The sequence below is a fragment of the Stenella coeruleoalba genome (assembly GCF_951394435.1).
Source record: "Stenella coeruleoalba genome assembly, chromosome: 10".
In the NCBI taxonomy this organism is placed as follows: domain Eukaryota; kingdom Metazoa; phylum Chordata; class Mammalia; order Artiodactyla; family Delphinidae; genus Stenella; species Stenella coeruleoalba.
The window spans coordinates 26,133,248-26,157,101 of NC_137156.1; the positions used below are offsets into that span (position 1 = coordinate 26,133,248).

Consider the following 23,854-nt stretch of genomic DNA (forward strand, 5'->3'; position numbering starts at 1 on the left):
CGGAGTTGGTAGTGATCACTAAGGGAAAATCAGAATCCCTAAGAAAAATCACGGTAAATCTACCCACCAGGAGTTAAGCTATAGCATCAGTTTTGAGCGCTTTTTTGTTGTTGCCTTATCTTGTTCGCGCCGGTGATCTCCGCAGGCATTTAACCCTATCATCCAAAACCAAGAAGAACTGGCTCCCTTTCAGAACCCGCGAGGAGACTGCACCAGAGTGGGCTTCTGCTGTCCAAACGCGGCCACACAACCTCGCCACGCCTGGCACTAAAAGAATCAGAGTTCAGGGCATCGGGAACTTCACTGGTGCTATTGCGCAGGCTCTGCGTTCCACGCAGGCTTATTAGGAAGAAAGGGGATAAAATTGCCCAGAGACACGTGAACCGGAGGGGACCAACCCAGACCACGGTTCCCCACTGCGTCGGATTCTGGAATTTACAATCACGAAAGTTCTATTGTCTCGCGATTGGCTCCGGAGCCGCATGACATCATAGCGCTTGATTCGGCCTCACGGCGGCGATTGGCTGGCCGCGCCATTGTGACGTCACGGTCAGCCCACGTTCAGATTGTAGATACCCGGAGCCTTCCTCTTCCCATCCCGGCGGCTGCTGCTGGCCCGGCACTCCCTCCCGCCTCCTCCTGGCTCGGCTGGCCCCGGGCGCTGCCGCCGCCGCCTCGCCACTTCTTGGAGCCGCAGCCACCCTCGGCCTAAGAGGTAAGCGCGCGGCTCCAGGAAACTTCGCCCGGCCGCCGCTCGGCCATGACACCCGCGCCGGCGCGCGGCCGGGACCGAGGGTTGCCACCCACCATTGGGTCCTGAGCCCGGTGCGCACGAGCGACTGCCGGCTCGGCCCGCGCTGCGCCCGCGTGGCAGAGGAGTTCGGCAGCTCCGGGGGCGCTGGCCCGCTCCCGGGCGCGATGGCGGGCGGGGTGAGAGCTGTGCGGGCGTCTCAGGAGTTTACGCGCGATGCTGTCTCACCTGTTCGGCGGTGGAAGCAGTCGGCGGGCGGTGTGCACGCTGACGGGCGCGGCGGGAACGCACCCGGCGCGCCGACGGGAAGTAGGGCGGGTGGGCTCTTGCTCTCGGGTCTGCCCGCCCGGGCGGGATGAAGGCGCAGCCGGAGGTCCGGGGAAGAGCCCCGAGAGCGATCGCGCTTCCTCAGGGGAGAACAAAACCCGAGGGAGCTGGGAGAGCTGCCACGGGGTCGCAATGCGCGGGTCGGTGCGCGGCGCCTCTGGCCTTTCCTTTTCTCTCTTACCCTCCCGCCTCTGCCCCTCGGAGTGGGAGCCCGCTAGCCCGGGAACGCTTCGGTTTTTATTAAAACCAGATAACTGTAGCCCGCGGATCCTCGGGGAGGCCGGTGGGGAAGCGCGGGGGAGGGGACTGGAGAGCCACCTGGGAGACCCTAACTGGAGTCTGAGCGCGGGGCCGGCCGGGGAAGCCCTGGGGTCGCGTCTGCTGCGAGTGGCAAGGAAAAGGCTCTTTTACAGTGTACACGCAATAAGACTCGGCCCCCACCCCATCCCCGCTGTCTTCATGCCCGCCTCGGGGTGGAGGGAGTCGTGCCTGGAGCAAGGCTTGTTCTTTTAAACTGTCTTGCAACCGTTCCGTGCCCTTGCACTTTTAGGTTGATGGTTTCCCCTGCTCACGATTGTAGTTCAGCTCAGCTCCTGGCTTCTTGATTGCAAATTGGATAATGCATTTGGCCCACTTTGGGGTGAGGGGTGAGGAGTCCCGTATGGAAGAATCCAGTGCATGACTTGTGAGCTGGGCTGCGGAACCTAGGCATGCGGCGGGAGAATAGTGGGGAGCGAGCAGCCTTAATTCTTTAATAGCGGGCCCCGTGGCAGGAAGTGCTTTCTTTATAGGGTAGGACGGAAGAGCTAACGTTGCTTGTTAGGTTTTGTAACTTGTTCGCCTAACCATTCCGTAGATAACCTGTTGGTGTGCACTTGTTTTGCTTGCAGCACCTCTCAGCCAACAGCGTTCGGTGCATAATCTCAGATAGGGACACAGCCTATCTGTGGACGAACACTTTAACTTTCCATCTGCAGTTAGGGAGAAGCGGATCACTTTTTTATTTCGTTCGGAAGCTGCCTGGGATTCTCCAAGGAAAGCTCCGTACTTGAAAGAGAAATGTCACTCATGTCCCTTTTAGATTCTGACCCCAGATTATAACTTCTCATTGCCAGGAATTTTTTCTGTACAGTTCCTCTTTTTTGTATTTCTTTTCTGTTTCTAACTGAAGACAAAAGGGAGAGTGTTATTGATGGTTACAGATGGTTAATTTTACAGAATATAGAACAGAACTGGGCTGAAAAGTGAAAGTAGAAAGTGTATTAAGATTTGATGGCCAGATTTTTTTCAAGAAAAGTACATCATAACTTCAGACACTGTCCTCACCCTCTTGACTCAATTTCCTCGTCTGTCCACAGGTTTCACGTTGCAGAATTGTTAGGGATTCCAAGAGATGACACAGTTGAAAGTGCCCAGCATGGGGCTTGCCAAATAGTGGTTTGATAAATGTTTCTTCTTCACTTATTTTTCTTCTTGGGGAAGGGGAAGTGAGGTTTAGGGGATGTGGCCAAGGATACAGCTGGAGAATCTCAAGTAACTGGGAAAATATTCAAAACTAGGTTTTCACAGACACTAATGCCAGCATTCCTGCAAAGTCACTTTTGAAAATGAGGTGAGTTATCTCCTTCCCTGGGATCGACTGAGCTTCCTTTTTCTTTTTTGTGCGGGAGGGGTGTCAGAATTCTTAATTTTTGGATGTCTGCAAGGATCTTTTTTCCATTGCCCCCTCTTTTCCTCTTAGCATAACGGTTGATTGCCCTCCTGTTTGTAGGAGTGAGTATCAGTACTTGGGTGTCTTATTTCCAACTTGAATTATACAAATCAAGGCAAAACTGTTTACTTTCCTTTAGGGTGACTTTGATGCCTAAGTAGATAGTAGAGAGTGTGAGTGATGGTTTTATTTCTTTCTTACTAGGGGCCACATCCTTCCCCTAAGAAAATTTGTAATTAAGTCTAATACCTCTTTTATGCCTACCAACTCTTTTACTGATGGGATAATCTTTCCATTAGTTAGTTCCCAAAGTAGGTCTGTCTTTGCATGCATTCAGTTTCAGGTATTACTGATGTGAGCACCTTCCTATTCATAGTTGCTTTCCGTACATAATTCTTACAGCCTCCCTGTGAGAAGTGCTATCCCCTACCTCTTTTATAAAGAATTGAGAACTAAGGCCTAGAGATGCCAAGTGACTTGTCCAAATCACATAGCTCTGTCTTCTGTAACATACGTGCTCCTTCCTCTGTCCTTGCTGCTGGGAGGATTTGGTCAGTGGGCTCTGCCCTTTATGTAACTCTGTTACTCTGTAACTTAAAACTCTAACCTCATGATTAAAGGTCCATCTTCGAGCCATCCAAGATTAACAATTTGCCATTTTTAAATCTGTGTCAAGTCTGTTCCTTCCTTTTAGCCCACATTTGATTTACTCTCTTTATTAATTAATTGACTTGTCAGTTACTGAGTGTGTGCTGTGTGTGTGTGTCTTGGGGGAAGAGGTTGTATACAAAGCTGAAGGACAGTTTCTGACTCCAAAGGGCTTCCTGAATGAGTTTACACTTTAATCCTTTTATACCCATACTTAATCTGCACCTTCTACTGGAAGGGTATCAGAAGCAGATTTCCAGGGGGCTTGTCTCACTGTTTCTGGGAAAGCGTTATGGCAGAGCTCACCATGTTAGATGTATCAGTGCCTAGCACTGATGGGCCTGTTTTTCGTGCAAGAGACAGAAAACCCAATGCACATGGGCTTAAATGACCATCCGACCTGAAAAGTCCCATAGGCAGAACTTTTGCTCTGTTTCTCTGAAGTCTCCTCAGATGTTGGTTATGTCCATAGGCTGATTTTGCAAGATGACTGCCAGCTAGTCTGGACCCTTGTTACCATATTCTCATGTGGGAACTTCCCTTCCCACCACCTTCCAAAGAGGGTCCTTGGCCTTGAGGTGATTGATTTTGGCTTTGGTTACTTGAAGTAATAACTAAAGCAATGAAATCTGATAACCTGGGGCCCATCCCAAACTGAGGAAGTGGATTTAAATCTCATCTCACCTACCTGGCTGCTAACTACACTTTCAGGAAGGGCCTCTGTGGACATGGGGGTGTGTCGGCTATAAGGGCCTCCAAGGATGTCAGGCCCCATCAAAGAGATGATTGGATTAAATGAAACAGAACTGAATCAATATTTGAATTTCACTTTACCTGTCATAGAGGAATCTTATGGGCGCACAGAGGTCAGAGGGTGGGCATTCTAGGAGAGGGAGTTTGGAGAGCAAACAAGTGAATCATTGGGCATTAAAGCAAGTAGCCCAGTTGCCTGAAGCTAATAGGGCAGAAGTGGAAAGAAAGGTTAGAAAGGCAAGTTGGCGCAGTGGTTGAGAGTCCGCCTGCCGATGCCGGGGACACGGGTTCGTGCCCCGGTCCGGGAAGATCCCACATGCCGCAGAGCGGCTGGGCCTGTGAGCCATGGCCGCTGAGCCTGCGCTCTGCAACGGGAGAGGCCACAACAGTGAGAGGCCCGCGTACCGCAAAAAAAAAAAAAGGGGGGGGGGCTAACTTTTATTAAACTTAATACATATCAAACTCTGCATTGAGCCCTTTTATGTGGGTTTATCTCAAGTACTGTTAATTGGTACTGTGAGCATTCCCAGTTAACAGATGAGGAAATGGAGGCTTAGAAGTTTTAGACTTGCCCAAGGTCACAAAGCATTCCAGCCTGGGTGGACTTGACCCAGTAGCCTGCTGTCTTTCCTGAGATGTTGGGTAACAGGACCGCTGAAGCTTTTGAACCAGAAGGAGTGCGTTGTGAATCCTGTGTTCCAAGAATATGAGTGTGGTCAGAGTACGTGGCGGGGATTGGCGAGGACAGACACCGGGGCTGTGTGGGGGTGGACTGGGAGGCTGTTGGAGGCCAGGGCAGTGGTGAGGCCTCACCTGGAGCCACAGCCATGAGCACAGACTGCAGCGAGCTAATCACATGAGGTTGTTTCTAGGACAAGATCTACGCAACTTGGAGACCAGCTGGATTGAGGGCCAGCAAGAGGAAGGGCGCTCTCAGGCCTGGGAGTTAGAAGAAATGCGGTGTCGTGGGGTAAGAGGGAGGAGGCTTTGTCCTCAGGTGGAAACATCTTAAGGGCCCACGTTCCATCCAGACAGGCCCTTTCTCCCCCTGTCGGGCCCGCGGTCCTCTTTGCAGCTGGTGTTTGTCCGCCACTTTACAGGTGTGTGTTTCCACCACATTTCATCCGTTTTCAGGCAGTTTTTCACATTTTCACATATCTGGGTAGAGATGCAGCTTACAGTCAGTGGCATGGTGAAATCACACAAGCCGTCTTTCTCATTTTAATATTACTGAAATCAGGATGCTTCCCAGCTTTTAATGACGTATTGTTGGTGAGAAAAGTAAAGTCTCAGTATTGCTGAAGCTCATGGAGCCAGTTGCTGGCAGAGCCAGGAGTGAGAACCAAGGCCTCTGGGTTCCTCTCACCCACTGAGTTACCTCAGCTCACGTAAGAGATACTAAAATAAACATTGCCTCCTAATACAGGATTATGGTAAAGCACACGCATATTTCTTTGTTATTAAAACGGAAGTAATCTGAGAGGTTTGGAAGGCACAGTGGTTCAGGTAGAGTGCCTCATCCTCGTATAGAGCCCGGCTGCCCTGGTTCCCTATCCTAAACTTGCCATCAGCCTTAAGAAAATCAACTCTGGGCATTGGTCCCTTTCTTTAAAAATAAACAGTTACACCAAGGTGATTTTCAAGTCCGTCTCAGAACGAAAATTTTTTATTTTCACTTTTGCCGAGAGCAAATCCTTTGTTTCTGTTTGACCAGGGATAGAGAATGAAAGTTGAAGTCATTTAGGTCTCAGTAAGGTAGATGTCAGAATCAGTGATGGAAATTACAGTTTTCTCCTTAAGAGGTTAATCGTAACCGCTGGAGATGTTCCAGCCTAGCATAGTGAGTTGTTCAGGAAGGTAGACTGACCTCATTTTGAGTTTCTGTCATAGAATCCCTCCTCCCACCTGATCCCGATTTCAACCCATAAATGTTATCATTACCACTCTTTGATTCCCACTGGCACGTTTCCTCTACGGGGACACTTTTATTTGACTTATGCATTTGCTTTTGGAATTGTGTGGCCCCTGGATTGAAAATATTCATACTTGGTGAGTTTTTAGGAAGACTGAATCCTCGTGCTTCCTATTGAAAGCACAGTTGTGTGCGATGTCTCAGTATTCCTTGTATCTTAAGTTAGACTTTGGTACCTTTTGTTTGATGAATGTTTTCTTGCTGACTGGGATTTAGGAAATAGTTTTTCACTTAAGATTTTTAGTGCTGGGACTCTCATGCTTTCTGCAGTTAGAATAACCATTTTCTTTTTTTTTTTTTTTTTTTTGCGGTATGCGGGCCTCTCACTGTTGTGGCCCCTCCCGTTGTGGAGCACAGGCTCCGGCCGCGCAGGCTCAGTGGCCATGGCTCACGGGCCTAGCCGCTCCGCGGCACGTGGGATCTTCCCCAACCGGGGCACGAACCCGTCCACTGCGCCACCAGGGAAGCCCCCTAGAATAACCATCTTCTTGAAACACCTGCAGTTTCAAAGGACAGTCCTGACACTAGGTTCATGCCCTCCTGCTAGCACACGCCCTCTGCCCTTTTCTTTCCCCATTGTCAACAGTTTTACTGTGTCAGAGCTAATCTCTGATAAGTGTATACTAAACAGACCTAATTAAAGCCACACTGGAGAATTGGCCACTCTGGTCCTTATTTTATCTGAGTTGTTCTGAACCCCAGAGTACCTGTTCCTTCTGTCTTGGGATAGCACACACTCCTACAGAGTAATTGTGAATTTCTCCTTCCCCAAAGAAGAGTTCTTATGACGCCGAATTCAATGATTATTCATTTGCTTCCCTGGGAAGTTTGGCCGTGTGCTGTACGTCCCTTGAGGGTAGCGTACAGGGTACCTCTGCTTCAGGTTTTGGCAGAAGAAATACATTACCTTAATATCTACAGGAGTTGTTGACACCTCTGTCTGCCCTGTTTGTGAGCTGATATGTGCCTCTGTGAAAATTTGAGCTTACTTCTTACAAAACTTGCGAATGTTTAGCTTTACTGTGGATCTGAGGTGCGTTTATTAAGAGCATCTACTGTGCTTTTTTTTAAAGTTAGCAAAGCTATAGGAAGGGGATTGGCGAAGAGGCCTTTCAGGTTAGCAGCTGCACAGGATAGGGACCCAGCAGCTCTGCCCCACAAGACTGGGCAGGCTCCGGCAGGCCAGTCACTGCACCTCTGAGACTTCTGTGTAGAACTTGCAGGTGATAATACCTGTGCCTCCTTTGGAGGGTGTCCAGACTATCGGTATTATACATAAAAGTTAAGTAGGGGACTGATTTAATTTGATGAGCGTAGTTAAAAAATAATCCCTCTATTGGATAGGATGTTCACTGAAGCACTGTTTACTCAGCTGACTCAATCTTCCGTTATAATGTTCTTCAGAAGAATAAATGACACTGCAGTTGGGCAATGTTTGCAACTTATGACGAGAATGAGGCTGTTCTGTGGGTGCTAAATACACTACACGCCAGGCGCTTTTCTAAGGTGCTGTACATCTGTCAATTCATTTTGGCCTCACCAAATCCCCCCATGAGGTAGGTACCCCAGTTTTACAGATGAGAAACTAAGGCACAGAAAGGTTAAGTGACTTGTTCAAGGCCTCCCAGCTAGCAGGTGACAGAGGCCGGGTTCAAACCCAGACTGGTTGAGGGCATCCAGCGTCGGTTTCCTTGTCTGACCCCAGCGCTGCCTGGGTTTGATCTACAAGGTGTATAAGACCTGAGGGGTGTGGGTTGGGAGGGAAGGGCACCCACATCCTCCAGGCAGCCTCCATCTGCAGATTGTCTGGTCTCCCTTGAGTAGAGGTGTACATCCTGTGTGTTTTGAGAACATCTGGGTCATTCTGACACAGGGCTGGTTACAGGCTGCTTGTTCGGGCTGTTCAGAATAACATCTTCCCCAGCCCTTCAGTCCTCTTGGGATTCTTACTGTTTTAGGACCTCCTCGTTTTCTTTCTGGGTGTGGGTCACTAGGTCTGACAACATTATGATGGCTGTTAACTACCATAATTCCTAAAATATGAGGATCACAAAATTCACAGAATTGTTTATATATTAACATGGAATGTTACCAGGTGATAAAATAACTGTTGGCTTTAGACACTCTGTAGAGGACATGATAGATTGATTGCTGGGTTGTGTTTGCTTTTAAAAATGCCAGATCGTACCAGGCTTTTTTCTTTTGGAAACACATTTTAACCCTGCCTGTTCCTCCCATTCCCACCCCCCCACACACACACCTGAACAACAGTTATAAAATATGGAGGTTTAGATTGAGTTTTTAAAAAGAAATGTGTTTTCGTGACACACTCTTATTTATGTTACACAGGTTTGAATTAAAATCTAAGAAATTTTCTCTCCAGGGGGAGTACATAACTTATCTTTGTTAATTATGTTTCTCCACCCTCTTTTAATTTCAACCAAGGCTGTAACGCTGCCTTTGTATATTTTGTATGAATTAGCTTGGAGACCATGACAATTTATTTTGAATATTCAAGTAATCACGTCAGTTAATCAAGTAATCATATCAGGCTGCAGTCAGATTTAGAATTATAAGTAGCTGCTTAATGTTGCTTAAATGTTGCTTAAAAGCCGCTTAAATGTTTGTCTCCCAGCTATCTGCAACTGCAGACTGCAACTGCAAGTCTGATTTGTATGTTAGAAATGGGGTGGAAGTAGAGCTCGGCCTCTTTAAGCTGGGTCTTTAAGGGACCAGTTAGAGGCTTGCAGAGGATCTCATATCCAGATCTGTGCGGCCTTGCATTGTCTGCAAGTTTGTTTCAGCCAGGAAGGCGGTTGTCCTGTGAAACAGGTCGGAGCTTCTCCAAATACCCCCTTAAAGACAGTGTTTCAGGACTTCGTGAACCCAGGAGAATGCTGTATGTACTGGGCTTGTTATGGCAGATCCTTTTTGTTTTCTTTGCAAGGCACGGTAGATTTGGAAGAGGCTCAGCGACCCAGAGGAAGGTGGCTGCGAGTGCAGAGTGAGGTGGGTGCTCTACATGGAGCCCTGGTACAGAGCTCCATGCTTGAGTTTACCATCTTTTAGGAAATGGGACTGGCATATTTTAAAGTGCTTCCTGAAATTCAAGATGTAGGTGAATAGTTGCAAAGTACTGTTGGAAAACCAATCTCAGCGGGTGATTTACTTAACCCATGGATTCAAGTATTCACCCACCCACCCAACCCATTGTCCATCTCAGACATTTCTTTTTTTTTTCCTAAATTTTATTTAAGAATTCATATAAAATACTCCAGGTAACTGAGTTTCAGTCCTCATCTTCCTCCTCTTATTCATCTTGATTAATCTAGAAGTAACGTTAACTCATAACTTTCTTTCCTGTTAGCAGCTATGCATAACCGATCACGTAGATGATGATTCTTCAAATATTTTTTGGTGAGATATTTCAAATACTTTTTGGAAAAAGGCACCTCGGAAGTTACAGTGATTTTGCTTTTGCTTCTTTCGATTGTTATAACACCTCCTCTGAGATTCCCAGCTTTTCCATGCACTTTCATTCTTTCCTGAAGGAACTGCTCAAAATTGGCAGCATCCATGATTCCATCTTCTACAGGACAGGTACAGTCAAGAGTAAACTTCTGGACCTGCTTTTTCTTGCCCCCCTTCGCCACAAGCTTTTTCCACGCTTGCACTTTATTTATTTATTGGTTTTTAAATTTATTTATTTAGGGCTTCCCTGGTGGCGCAGTGGTTGAGAGTCCGCCTCCCGATACAGGGGACACGGGTTCGTGCCCCGGTTGGTGAAGATCCCACATGCCGCGGGGCAGCTGGGCCCGTGAGCCATGGCCGCTGAGCCTGCGCGTCCGGGGCCTGTGCTCCGCAACGGGAGAGGCCACGACAGTGAGAGGCCCGAGTACCGCAAAAAAAAAAAAAAAAAAAAAAAAGTAAATTTATTTATTTATTTATTTATTTATCTTTGGCTGCGTTGGGTCTTCATTGCTGCACGCGGGCTTTCTCTAGTTGTGGTGAGCAGGGGCTACTCTTTGTTGCAGTGGCTTCCCTTGTTGCGGAGCGCAGGCTCTAGGTGCATGGGCTTCAGTAGTTGTGGCATGTGGGCTCAGTAGTTGTGGCTCACGGGCTCTAGGGTGCAGGCTCAGTAGTTGTGGCACACGGGCTTAGTTGCTCTGCGGCATGTGGGAATCTCCTGGACCAGGGCTCGAACCTGTGTCCCCTGCACTGGCAGGCGGATTCTTAACCACTGTGCCACCAGGGATACCCCAACGCTTGCACTTTGAAAAGCCTTTCAGAATCTGAAAAGACCTTTCCAAGAACGCATCCTACCTCCCTTCATGTCTCAAAGAACTTCACCTAAAACTTGTATTAATTGGGTCAATTTTTCAAGCATTTAGCTTTTGACAAAAGTCACTCTTTTTTTTTTTTCTTTCCCTAACATGTCTTCCTAGTAACAACCAAAAGGGCTGCTTTAAAATCTAGCCCCAGAAATACACAATCAGCAAGTAAAAGACCTGCCAGCAATGGGCTCCATACCTCCCCCCATGGTTTTAAACCAAAAGCGTACAAACGCCTAGAAGCCTTAAAAGCCCACCCGGGCAGAAAGATGCAGGTGAGCCGACAATGTTAACAAGGGCGTCCCAACAACGGAGGAGGGTAGGAAGACTTTCTTACAGTGACCTGGGAGGAGAACGATCTGCAGCCAGAGTGACATGAGGGCGCCGCACGGCTCCAGGTGCAGAACTTCTCATCTGCTGATTCACCTGGTTGCCCTCCAAACCTGTCTCCTGTTGGCCAGCATGGCCAGGAGCACCGCCATCGCCTGTGTGCCCAGGCCGTCAGGCTGGCAGCACTGCCTGGGTCCTTCTCCTGTCAGCTGCATCCTTCCCCCGCTCCCTCCAACCGTCAAGTCACCAGGTGTCCATTCGGGCTCTGCCCTGTCCGCCGCCCACCAGTCCTTCCTAGGTGCCTGGTTTCCCCCTCCTCCTTCCTGCCTCCCTGTGTTCTGCTCCCAGCTGTGCTGTCACAGAGGTCTTGTGACAGGTTAATGGGATCATGCGCTCCACCCTCACACCTTTGTTTACTCCCTGTCAGGGCCATCCTTGATCCAGCGTCGTTTTCTGCCGGCACTTTTCACTCTGCACACACCACAGACTCACGTCTCCCCAGATGTGCCTTGTAGGCTGTATTTGGATGCTTCCTCAATTGCTCTGCACCGACAGAAACACAAAAGCAAAGCAAACTAAATAACAGAAGAGGCCCTGTTCTTTGTAAGTCAAACTCATACAGCCTAGAACCTTCGATGCATTTGACTCAATTAGATGTTCCCACCCCTTCCGGCTTGTGTAACCTTGGTTATACATGACTGACTAACCTCTGTGTGCCTCAGTCTCCTCATTCGGCAAGTGAGGATGACGAGTGCTTTCCTTCTGTCCCTGCTCAGCGCCTGGCACGCTCCCCGCGTATCCTTGGAACCTGTGTACTGTCTGGCATGGAGTAGGTATCTGCCAATTACTTGCACGCATGTCTCTAAATATGTACCTTTCAAGTACGATCAGTTCTGTAACCTGTGCTTATGGCTGTGTGAAGGTGAATACGCCTCAGTAGCCTGAGAGGCCTGAGACTTCGTAACACTGCACAGATGAGGGGCCCACCTGGGGAAGCGGGCTCTGGGGCACTGGTTTCCCTGCTTAGGGTTGCTGTTCCCCCAGCCAGGCTGAGGGAGTAGAGCAAATTGCTAGACATCCCACCTGCCCAGGAGCAGAGGATGTTTTTTTAATGTCTGTGTTAAAGGACCTTGCTTATTTGTATATTACCTTGTAGAGCTTTTAGGTGGAGTAAGCCAGTGATAGAGTACACTGGTGACCCTGTGCCCGAGGAAGGAAGAGAACGAACTCTGGTGTCTAGGCTCTGAACTATTCCCTGATCAAATAATGGTAGAAACTGACACTTTTTTTTTTCTTTTTAATCGGAGTATAGTTGCTTTACACTGCTGTGTCAGTTTCTGCTGTACAGCAAAGTGAATCAGCCATACGTATACGTATATCCCCTCTTTTTTGGATTTCCTTTCCATTTAGGTCACCACAGAGCTCGGAGTAGAGTTCCCTGTGCTATACAAGAGATCCTCATTAGTTATCTATTTTATACATAGTGGTGTAGACACTCTTTTTTTAACTTTATTTTGGTTGGCCGCAGCAGTGAGCCAAGGTTAAGGTAGCCCCGTGTAGCTTGGACTGAGTCTGTCTGCATCAGTAACCACGTGGTCATCAATTCATTGACCATCCACACTTACTCACCGTAGAGGAGTTCTGTGTGCTGCCCTCTGCTCGGGTGCATGAATCCCGCAGAGACACATGACAATACACCTACTGACAAATAGATTATAATCCAGTAGAAGAGGTGAGGTATGTACTTGATGCAACAGATATTATTGGTGCTGTGGATATGGCTGTGTGTGTTGCAATTAAATTTGAGTGCAGGCGACAGGGATTCCAAAATAGTGATGGTTCCAATAATGGCATCTCAAAGCAAGGTATTGTATTTCCCATAAAGGGCTGGAGAAAGGTACAGGTATGACCCAACTGTAGGCTCCTAGCTCACTGTGTGTAAGGCTTAGAGGCAGCAGGATGGAGGAAGAGACAGAGGCAGAAAGGACAGAGGATTCATTTGTGCTTTCTCTTAGGGAAGTTCCCAGAAACTGCCCCTAGACAATCTTGCTTATGTCTGCTTGGCCAGAACTTTAAACGTGCAGCCACATGACGCTGCAAGGCAGACCGGGAAATCTCATCTTGATTCTGGGTGGCTGTGAGCAGGTCCTTCTGCTCTATCCAGAATTTGGGTGACCACCCCCAGTCTGTACCTAGGGTGGTGGATGAGGTTGACTGACGGTGCTGCCCGTGTGGAAGTTGCAGTGTGGAGGATCCTGACGGGGAACAGACAGGACTACCACGGTGATGAGAACGGAGAGCGTAGTGTGGGGTGCTATGGGCGCAGACGGGAAGGACGCGTAAATCAGACCGGGAGGGCCGGGGAAGGGTGCCTGGAGAACAAGCAGACATCTGCCGGGTGGAAAGAGGAAGTAGGCATTCAGGCAAAGGCACCGAGGCGAGGAAGCAGGTAGCACGTGAGGAACTGATAGGAAAATCGAAGGAGGAAGCAGGGGTCTGGGGCCACCCTGAGGAGTTTGGACATTTTCCTAAGAGCCTTTAACTGGTTTTGAGGTGAGTAACCTAGAAAGATGCTTTTTGGGGAGTGGGAGCAATGCAAGGCTGGAGGCAGGGACCCTCTATCGGGAGGGAGTGCACTAATCCAGTTGACGTGATGGTGACCTTGATTGGACAGTGACTTTGGGGGTTGAGAGAAAAATGGATACAAACCCCCCCAGTTCGTAGAACTGGGAACGGATTTAGACTAATTTGGGCTGCTTTTCACTTGACAGATGATGAAAGCAAGGCTGTCAAGTGGCATGCCCGGGCCACACAGCTGGCTCAGGGTCATCCCTCTGCCTGAACCCTTTGTGTCACTGCTGAATGGCCAACTGGCGCAACAGGGCTTTGTGGGCATTCAGAGAAGGCAGAGAGAGGGCAGGTGGCGTGTGACTGGAGTGCGGTGTGCGTGTGGCTGTGGAGCAGAAGCCGGTGTGTTGGGTGCTCCCGGTTCTGCAGGCTGAGGACAGCGCTAGGGTACTTCAGGGAAGTAGTGTGAGATAATCCTGCAGGAGTGTTTCGAAATCATGGAAGGCTTTAATAGCAGATTAAGTGGTTTAGGCTCAATTCTTTTTTTTTTTTTTTTTTGCGGCATGCAGGCGTTTTGTGGCCTCTTCCGTTGCGGAGCACAGGCTCTGGATGCGCAGGCTCAGCAGCCATGGCTCACGGGCCCAGCCGCTCCGCAGCATGTTGGATCCTCCCGGATCGGGGCTCGAACCCGTGTCCCCTGCATCGGCAGGTGGACTCTCAACCACTGCGCCACCAGGGAAGCCCTAGGCTCAATTCTTTAAGCAGCGGGAGCCAGTTAACAGTTGGTATCAAAGAACTAACACAAGCTTGACAGCCAAGTCTGTGTTTAACCTTTGCCCCTCCCGGTGCCTTGTATCAGGCGCTTATGGTCAGCAGAATAAGGGCCCCCAGAGATGTCCATGTCCTAATCCCCAGCACCCATGAATATGTGGGGTTATAGGCAGAGCAGCATTAAGGTTGCAGACAGAATTAAGGTTGCTAATCAGCTGACTGGAGCAGGGAGGGTCCTAGGTTATCCAGGTGGGCTCAGGGTAACCCCCAGGGTCCTTAAGTATGGAACAGGGAGGCGGGAGAGAAGTAGAAGGGTGGGGTGTGAGGAGACTTGGCCCAGTGTTGCTGGCCTTGAGATGGAGGAGGGGACTGTGAATGGAGTGATACAGGCAGTCCCTAGAAGCCGGAAAAGGCGAAGAAAAGGATTCTCCCATAGAGCCTCCAAAACGGAACGCGCCCCTGCCCACACCTTGGTTTTAGTCCATTGAGACCCGTCTTGGACTTCTGACCCCTAAGATGCATTTGTGGTGTTTCAAGCCACTAAGTTTGTGGTCCTTGGTTATCTGATACAGCGGTCAGTACTTGTTTGCTGAGTGAATGAGTTGCGCTTTAAGAGATCAATGTGACAGATTCATGCATTAGGTGGACTGGATGAGGGGAGGTTCTGGAGGCCAGGGAGTTCATAGAAGATGGTTCTGGCAAAGAGGTGACGAGACTGAGGCAGGCCGCGGTGGGGGAGTGGGTGACTGGACTCGCAGGGCCTGTGAACAAGCCTGAAGCCCTGGCTGGCCTGGGATCCACTCTTGGTGGTGGGGTGGAGTGTGCTTTCAGGCTGGGTTCCTGGGAAGGTGATTGGGCAGGAAATCACCTGGAGGGAGTCAGGAGGAAGGGAGGCTTGGCTTGTTGGGTTTAAGGTTCAGAAGCACCTCATGTATGTAGGTGGAGAGAGCAGATGGAAACTGGCCCTTGAGCGTGGAGTTGGGGATACAGGATTGGGTGTCATTGGTCATGATTCATCTGTACCCTGTCTTTAAATTTTTCTGGTGAAGAGACTCAGCAGCCCTTTTGAAGAATCCAGTATGTCACATTCCTTAAAATTAAGAAGTTTTTCTTAGTGTTTTTTGCCTAAATTTTTTTTGCGGCCATTTGAATTCTGTGACTGTTTTCTCCCCCCCCCCATTTATTTATTTATTTATGACTGCGTTGGGTCTTTGTTGCTGTGTGCGGGCTTTCCCTAGTTGCTGCGAGTGGCGGCTACTCTTCATTGTGGGCTTCTCGTTGAGGTGGCTTCTCTTGTTGCGGAGCACGGGCTCTAGAGCGCAGGCTCAGTAGTTGCGGCTCACGGGCTTAGTTGCTCTGCAGCATGTGGGATCTTCCCAGACCAGGGCTCGAACCCGTGTCCCCTGCATTGGCAGGAGGATTCTTAACCACTGCACCACCAGGGAAGTCCAATTCTGTGAATCTTTAAAAAATTTTTTACTAAATAAAAATAAGTTAATACTAAATACTTGTTTAAAAAAAATAAAAATAACATCATCCATGACCCTTCCTTGCATATTTCACCCTGTGCTGCAGGTCATCTTCCCAGAAGCCTCTCTGGCTCCGGTTGGTCTATCACCCAGCTGGTCATCAGGGTCACACGCTTACCTACCCACCCCCAACCTGCCCCCAGGTCCTGGCCCTATCAGATCTCACCCACTGAACTGGGGAGGATAGAGCCCTAAACAAAACTTGGCTTGTGTTGGAAAAAGGGAAATGGATGGTACTTGCTAGAACATTTCCACATCTGTTTTTTAAAAATATCAATTTGCCACTGAACTATATATATACTTATTTTAGACTTGGTTACTGAAAGTCCTGAAAGTTCTTGGTTTTTTTTTTTTTTTTTTTTGGTACGCGGGCCTTTCACTGCTGTGGCCTCTCCCGTTGCGGAGCACAGGCTCCGGACGCGCAGGCTCAGCGGCCATGGCCCACGGGCCCAGCCGCTCGGCGGCGTGTGGGATCTTCCCGGACCGGGACACGAACCCGTGTCCCCTGCATCGGCAGGCGGACTCTTAACCACTGCGCCACCAGGGAAGCCCGAGTTCTTGGTTTTTGAATTCCTTTGTTCTTCATAATGAACTTGGTTGTAATGATTGAAGTTACAACCTGTTTCCTGAGAAATGGGAGAGGGACCATTTCCGAGGAGCTGTGTGGAGTGTATTGACATTAGAGGTGTTTTACTGTGGCACCGCATTGCCTTCCTACCTGTCTGTTGCTGCCGTCTTAGCACTCTGATCACTGTCCTTCTACTTGGTGGCAGTGTATCGAGTAACATAAGTTTAAAAGTTTTCAGTGAAGATTGTACTGAATATAAGTAAAAAAAAAGCCTTTGAAGATGAGTTATGACTAATAATGATGTCCATAAACCACACATGAAAATCAGTTTAATTTCAATGAGTTACTTACATTTCATTCTCCAGAAAAAATAAGATTAACACGAGATGTCATTCGTTCTAAGTTAACCAACTAAACTTTCTGCTCTCCCTTCCCTTTGCTCTTTGATTTGATTAAATAAGATTTGTGGGTGCTACCTGGTGAGTTGTCTTTCGCATCAATTGGTATCCCTGTAAAACAAAGGCCCCACAGTATCCGGCAACCAAGTGCGGCAGGGTTAAGCCGTGTTGAGCAGGAGGTGGGGGAGGAGGGGTTGGTCTGGACCCCAGTGCCCATTATTGACATTTCAACTGTGCTGTCCCCAGGAAACAGTCATGATTTTTTTCTTTCTTGAAATCAAGTTGTTTCCCCTAATGAGACAGTCCGCTTGGCATACAGGCATTTCTCTGTAATGTTTTCCAAACTAAGAAAGCAAATAGAGAAATCATTTTGTAGAGAGAAGCCTGCAGATAACTGCACTGTGGCCGTGACCTAAGGTGAACACCCTGAGCTCTTGTTTGAAAGCACTGGGTTTCTTCACAACGGATGGGAGGACATAATACACCTTTATAGCAAGTGAGTGTTAAGCTTCACACAGGATTTGTTCTCCCGTTGACACTGCTCTCTGTCAAAGGAATAAATGATGGGGGCTCATGCTTGGAGCTCTGAAATGTCACCTTCAGGTTCTTATTTTGGAGAAGGGAGTGTCCTGTAATTTTCTCCCTCTTATTCATATTCATTCTGTCTGTCTCTGCTGACCTGCTTTTCTTCCTCCAGTGGGGACTCTGCTTTCCTGTTGGTAATTATATTTCTGTGTGATGTCAGGGACATACCTGCCACTGACACCCCATTTAGAGGGAGAAGGAGGTGAGCCCCTGACCGGGCAGATGTGCTCCCCTGAGCAGGGTGCACTTTTAAGTTTGGGGAAACCTCCTGCCTGACGCTCTGTTGGACTCATTAGCAACATGAATCAGAGAACGGAAGACCCAGTGACAATTGGACAACTGAGGCGATAGTTAAATGGAAAGTGTGTTGTTTTAAAAGATGTTTTGTAGTGGCCGGAAAATGAATTTTTGACTGATTCTGAGCTCTCTCTCTTTCTCTCATACGTATGTGTGTGTATGTATATATATATGTACGTAAGCACTTCAGCATCTGTGTACTGGCTGGTGAGTTAATAACATTTTAGCTGCAGTACTACCTAATGTGACTTAGCCACAGGATACTTAGGTCTTATTACTTACGACTTAAAGTTTTAGGTTTTGGTGAATAAGAGTTTCCACGAGGAGTATCTTCATTTGAAAGGGAAGTATCATGCTAAAGAAACGTTCAGAGGTTTTAGCCCACATACTAATGTGAAAATCAGCTCATCCTGCTGTATATAATTTGAGTTACTGGGAAACCGGTAAGAATGTAATTATTTCACAGAGTGCTTTAAATTAAAATATATTCATTGTACGTTTTATTCATTACTGCTAGCTGGCTCTTTTTGAGGTATATTTGGGAATTTTGCCTTTAAGTTGAGAAGCTAAATTAATGTCTTTTTAGAGATAAAACCTTACAGAGGGGAAAAAATTCTGTATGCGGTTTTTAATACAGCAACTCTCAGACTTTTTGGTCTTAGGACCTGCCCTTCTAAAAATTACTGAGAACCTCAGAGCTTTTGTTTATGTGGGTTATATCTATTGGTATTTATTCTATTAGAAATTGATTTTAAATTATTTTTAAATAATTTTAAATAGTAATACATCTAAAAGTAATAATTAGCGCATTACATGATAACATTGTCTATATTTTTATGAAAAATATTCTTTTCCAAACAAAAAGAAATGAGTGAAACCAGACATTTGACTGCTTTTGCCCATCACTTTGGTATCTGGCTTAATGAAAGACAGCTGGATCCTCTTCTCTGCTTCTGCATTCAATCTTTTGAGATATCACACATTATGTAGCCTCTGGGTCACTTAACAGTGAAGAGAGAGTTGAGATTGAAAAAGTAATCTCTTAGCAACATTACAAAAATAGTTTTGATCTTATAGAACCCCTGAAAAGGACCCAAGGACCTTCAGGTGTCTGGCCTACACTTTGAGAACCCCTGTTCTAACTAGAGCCTATTGTATTTTTAAATAAGGACCAACCTTCTACTTGGCTATGAAAACATCCTTCTTGGGGGTGGGTGGTGGTGTCTTATTTCATCAGCTATTGCCTCCTGAGTCCTTCTGCCTGAATAAATTTCTTGATTTATGTCACAGGAGGATCTCTGAATGTCACCTTTGTACGTGAACTTCATCAGGTGGACTGGTTTTGGTCATTTTATTAAATAAATGTATCTGTATGTGTGTAAGTACCATACTTCGGTAGGATAATATTTAAAAGTAAATTTATGTCATCTGAATATGCTGGTTGCTTGCATAGGTGCTCTACTGGAGGACTGTAGTGTTCAGGGTTTTTTGTTGGTTTTTTTAAAAATTATTTTATTTTATTTTATTTATTTGGGCTGTGTTGGGTCTTTGTTGCTGCACGCGGGCTTTCTCTAGTTAGGGCGAGCGGGGGCTACTCTTCCTTGTGGTGCGCGAGCTTCTTACTGCAGTGGCTTCTCCTGTTGCGGAGCACGGGCTCTCGGCACGCGGGCTTCAGTAGTTGTGGCTCGCGGGCTCTAGAGCGCAGGCTCAGTAGTTGTGGTTCGCGGGCTTAGTTGCTCCGCGGCATGTGGGATCTTCCCAGACCAGGGCTCGAACCCCCATCCCCTGCATTGGCAGGTGGATTCTTAACCACTGCGCCACCAGGGAAGCCCTAGTGGTCAGTTTGTAAAATAAAAATCCAGAGCAGAAAGGAGTTAATCAAGAGTAAGGTCTCAGTGTGGTGTAAACACCTTTTTCAAAATTTTTATTTATTTATGTATGCATGCATGCATGCATGTATGTATGAATGCATGCATGCCACGGCATACAGGAATCTTAGTTCCCCGACCAGGGATCGAACCTGCGCCCCCTGCAGTAGACCATGGAGTCTTAACCACTGGACCGCCAGGGAAATTCCGTAAATACCTTTTTAGATGTTCGAGATGATCATTTCTTTCCCCCCGCATTCTCTTTGCCATCTATACATTATTGTATTGGGGCCTTCAGATTGCCTGTCTTTTGGAACAGTTTAAAAATAGCTAACGTCCTTTTTGTTCATGCCTGTTTGATAGATACTACTTAACTTTCTTTTTAGTTACTGCTGATTTTGGACAGCGCTTTTGCTTTAATCAAAATTTCCTGCATCGCGTCCCCACATCACCTTGTTCTCTTTAACCATTTAACCTTTATATTCTTGTGTTACACAAAGGTTCTTCTGGCGTTTTTTGTATGTCTGATCATGTAGAGTTCTGCTCTGGGGACTCGTCAACCCGGCATCTGCCTCCCCTTTCCTTTACTCTAGGGACTTTTTTCAGGATGTTTATAACCTCAGGTTCTGTGATGTCTGAATGAGGTGCCAGTGCACACTGAGCTGCTCGCTTCCAGATGCTGAGGTGTTTCTCTGGGATATATTTTGCACTGTCCAGTATAGTAGTCACCAGTCACAGAGCACTTGCAGTGTGGCTAATGCAAGTGAGGAACTGAGGTTTTTCATTTACTTTTACTTAATTTACATTTAAATAGCCATGTGTGGCTCAGGTCTCTCTAGACCATGCAACTCCTAGGGTGTCTGACAGCTTCCTTTTACTGACTCCTGCCCGGCTCAGTCTTGACCTCAGAGTCTCTTGCAGGTTCGTCTATTCATTTTTATAAGTTTTGTGTATATTTTATCTGCCAATTTTAGAAGTCGCACATAGGTTTCAGCATCTGTAGACTGCCTTACTGCCGGAAATAGAACTAGAGGGAATATTGGAGCTAAAAAAGTGAAGGCTGTTTGATGTTGGCTGCTTTTTATGAGATCTTGAAGTGGTTCTAGGTGAGATTCAAGGGTAAATAGGGTTAAGGGGAAAGATTTTAGGTTGGGGAGACTTGAACAGATTTGTCAGCTGATAAAAGGATCCTACAGAGAGAGGAAATTGAAGGTAAAGGGGGAAGTGGAGTTGAACAGTCAGTTCTTGAAGGAGGCAGGAAAGTAGGAGATGCTAAGCCTCCCTTTATGAATTGGGAGGGGAAAGAGTAGGTTGTTTTTCGGGGTTTTTTTTAAGTATTTGATTTTTTTTTTTTCCAAGCAAAAGTCTACGAAATCAACCTTTTTTTTTTTTTTTTTTGTGGCCGTGCAGCACGCGGCATCTTAGTTCCCCAGCCAGGGATCAAACCCATGCCTGCTGCAGTAGAAGCGTGGACCATCAGGGAAGTCCCTGAAATTAACCATTTTGAAGTGGACAGTTCAGTGCATGTAGTTCACCCACAGTGTGGTGCTCCAGCCACCTGTGTCTAATCTTGAAACATTTTCATCCCCCACAGGAGACCCTGTGCCCATCAGCCGTTCTCTGCCCGCCCTTTCCCTGCAGCCTCTGGGCAACACTAATCTTTCTATCTTTATGGATTTGTTTATTCTGCATATTTCATATAAACAGAATCATACAGTATGTCGCCCTTTGTGTCTGGCTTCTTGGCATAATGTTTGGAGTTTCATCCACTTCTAGCATGTAACAAGCGCCTTGACATTTGAAGGCGAGGGAGTTTCCGGGAATTCATATTGACAGCCTGAATCTCAGCAGAACGAGTCAGTTCGGCCAGTTGGATTTACCGAGGATTAAGGCTCCACAGGGGCAGATGTGGCGTCAAGAGTATTTGTGGGATGACCGACTGAGGTCCACGCTGAGGGGAAACACACCCCAGGAGCCAGCGCTGGGGGGGATGGACATCGAAGTTCTAGATCAGGTGATGGTAATCGCCACAGCGAATTGGCTGCCAGTGGGGGCAGGCGGGGGAGGACCCTCCTTTAAGAGGGGGAGGAATGTCCTATTTCCGAGTGGAGTAAATTTGGGGCCCTGAGTTAGAGCCTGCAGCGGAGGGAGCCTCTTCTGCCTGCAGATCAGGGGGCACCGTGCCGCCTGCTGCATGAACCGACCAACCGCACGTCCGAGGCAGGTGAGGTGGAAGCCGTGTCCTCCTGCCCCGCTGGGTGGCAAGGCAGCCCTGCTGCGCTGGGGACTTCCTCAGAAGCGGGGGCGGTGTGGGGTGGGGCGTGGGAAGCAGCCCCAGCCTTTCTTGCTGCTTCCTTTGATGAAAGTCATAAAGGGAGTCAGCCCCACTGGTTGGTGCCGGGAGCAGTGATGGAGGCAGCAGCGTTGCTGGCAAGGCTGCCCGGGGCCCCGGCTGTTTTAACCCACTGCTTGTGGAATAAAGGTCAGAGGACTTTCAAGGTCTTCCCCATCTTGTCCCCAGTCTGCTCTCCAGCCTCTTGACCCTGCAGCACTCATCCCCCAGATATGCAGTGGGCACCCCCGTGTGCCCAGCACCGAGCTGATGGTCCATGTGAAGCAGACACACACAGCCCTTGTCCTCGAGGACTTAGGTCCTCAGTGTTCATTCATATCTGGGCTGTGATTAGAGTGTAAACAGAGGGACCTCACCAAACCTGGGGCTTTGGGGAAGAGGAGTCAGGGAGGGTTTGTCTGAGCGAAGGACCTTTATGCAGAGGTGAGGTCAGAGGGACCTTTATGCAGGAGGCTGAGGGAGCTTTCCCTGCACAGGATGTGCCTGCAGAAAGGAGAAGGTGGAGGGAGGTGGGTGTGGTCGGGGCAGTGGGCACGAGGGGAGGGCAGTCTTGGGCTGGAAGCAGGTGTGAGCCGGTGATGGAGGGGCTCTAAGCAAATGAGGGATTGTAGGTCGTATCCAGAGAACAAGGGACACATTGTTGAAAGGCTTCAGGCAGGAGTGGGCCTGCAGATTTTGGTGGCTCTGGTGCAGTGTGTGGGGATGGATGGGAGGGGACAGGGCTGGGTGCTCGGGACTCGCCAGCTGGGAGTCCACATGGAAGAACACGGCCTGGGCTAGTGGTGCGGACGGGAGAGGTGGGTGTATATAAGGTACTAGGGGAGAGCATCGGCATGCCCAGAGATGGTGTTGTTGCCCAGGTGCGCTGCCCCCTGCCTGCCGTAGCCTTCCACGCTTCCACGCCTCCTTTCAGGCTGTGCTTCAGCTTGAAACACCCATCAGCATTCTGCCTCCTAGGCCTTCCACCTGGTAAAAACCCTTACTAACCTGGCCCCATGCCACTTGTGCGAAGTCTGTCCTGATCCGCTGCTCGGAATAAATTCATTTAACATTTATGGAGCGTTCACATGTTTTAATGTGTTTTAAATCATTGCCGACACTTTTCTGGTGAAGGCGGCATCATATCACATGCCAGTCAGTCATGTGACCGCTTCATTCTTCCCAAAGTGTGGCGGCCCCCTTCCCCCTCTGCTCCTTGGATGCTGTCCTTCATTTGGAATACACTTCCCAAATCCCTTGGCCTACCCATACCTACTGCTCTTTTAAGGGTTGGTCCAAGCCCCACTCCTCTGGGGAGTCTCTCTGGGCATCCCAGCCCCAGATCTCTCCCTCCTCCCCACAGTGCTCAGTGCTTTGGTGCTTCTTGTCTTTTACTGGGTGTTCTTGTGGTATTAACTTTCTATGTGTGTGTGATTCCAGATAAGTTAGACAGTTGTGGACTGTTTCCTGTCCCCTCCATCAAGAAGAGCGCTTGTGCGTAGTTGGCACACGTACGTATCTGTAGCGGGCTTATAACCACCCTAAATTCCTGTAAGTGATAGATAAGATATGGGTACTGAAATGGATAGATGTGACACTTGGATGTAAGTATCATATGCTGGTTTATGACACAGTAATGGGTATCTTAACCTAGAATTTGTTTTGGATTGAAGAGTAAATACCCACATGATTCTCCTCTGCTGTAGCTTTCCATACATTGTTTTGTTCTTGGACAGGACATCCAACCCCGAGGAGGTTGGTCGGTGGTAAATAGAGTGCGAAGCAAATGGCATTTTGGAGGATGAGCTGAGCACTGACCTTCCTGATGGAACTTAACCCCAGGATGGGATCCTCACCTTGGAACTGGGCCTAGGGGCGGGGCAGAGTCAGGAGACCCAGCGACCTTTGGCACAGTGCCTTTCTACCTTTTTCAGGCTGTATGGGAACGGGGTTATCAGCGTCCAAAAAAAGTCCTTGGCCTCAGGTTAATCTGTACTCCCAGCTGTTGGGTGAGGGGAGGTGCTTATTTATGCAATATCCCCACAGGCCCTCTCTGGTATTTGTACTCTCTGAAAGTTCTATGTCAAACCTCAAGCTAATGCTTCTCCTTCTTGA

At 48.1% G+C, this 23,854-nt stretch overlaps 1 protein-coding gene and 1 pseudogene across 2 annotated transcripts in view; one reads left to right on the forward strand and one right to left on the reverse strand.

Moving 5' to 3' along the window:
• Positions 1-457: 457 nt before the first annotated feature.
• The window catches only part of ELOVL5 (ELOVL fatty acid elongase 5), a 69,050-nt gene continuing 45,653 nt past the window's right edge, over positions 458-23,854 (forward strand). The window contains exon 1 of the mRNA XM_079935702.1: positions 458-715. The gene's annotated coding sequence lies outside the window, so the exon portion shown is untranslated. The remainder of the gene's footprint in view (positions 716-23,854) is intronic.
• Positions 6,858-12,492, reverse strand: LOC307192401 (large ribosomal subunit protein eL22-like; annotated as a pseudogene). Its single transcript has 2 exons — positions 12,453-12,492; positions 6,858-9,835 (listed from the first exon to the last, which is right to left on the reverse strand). The product of its transcript is annotated as a large ribosomal subunit protein eL22-like (transcript).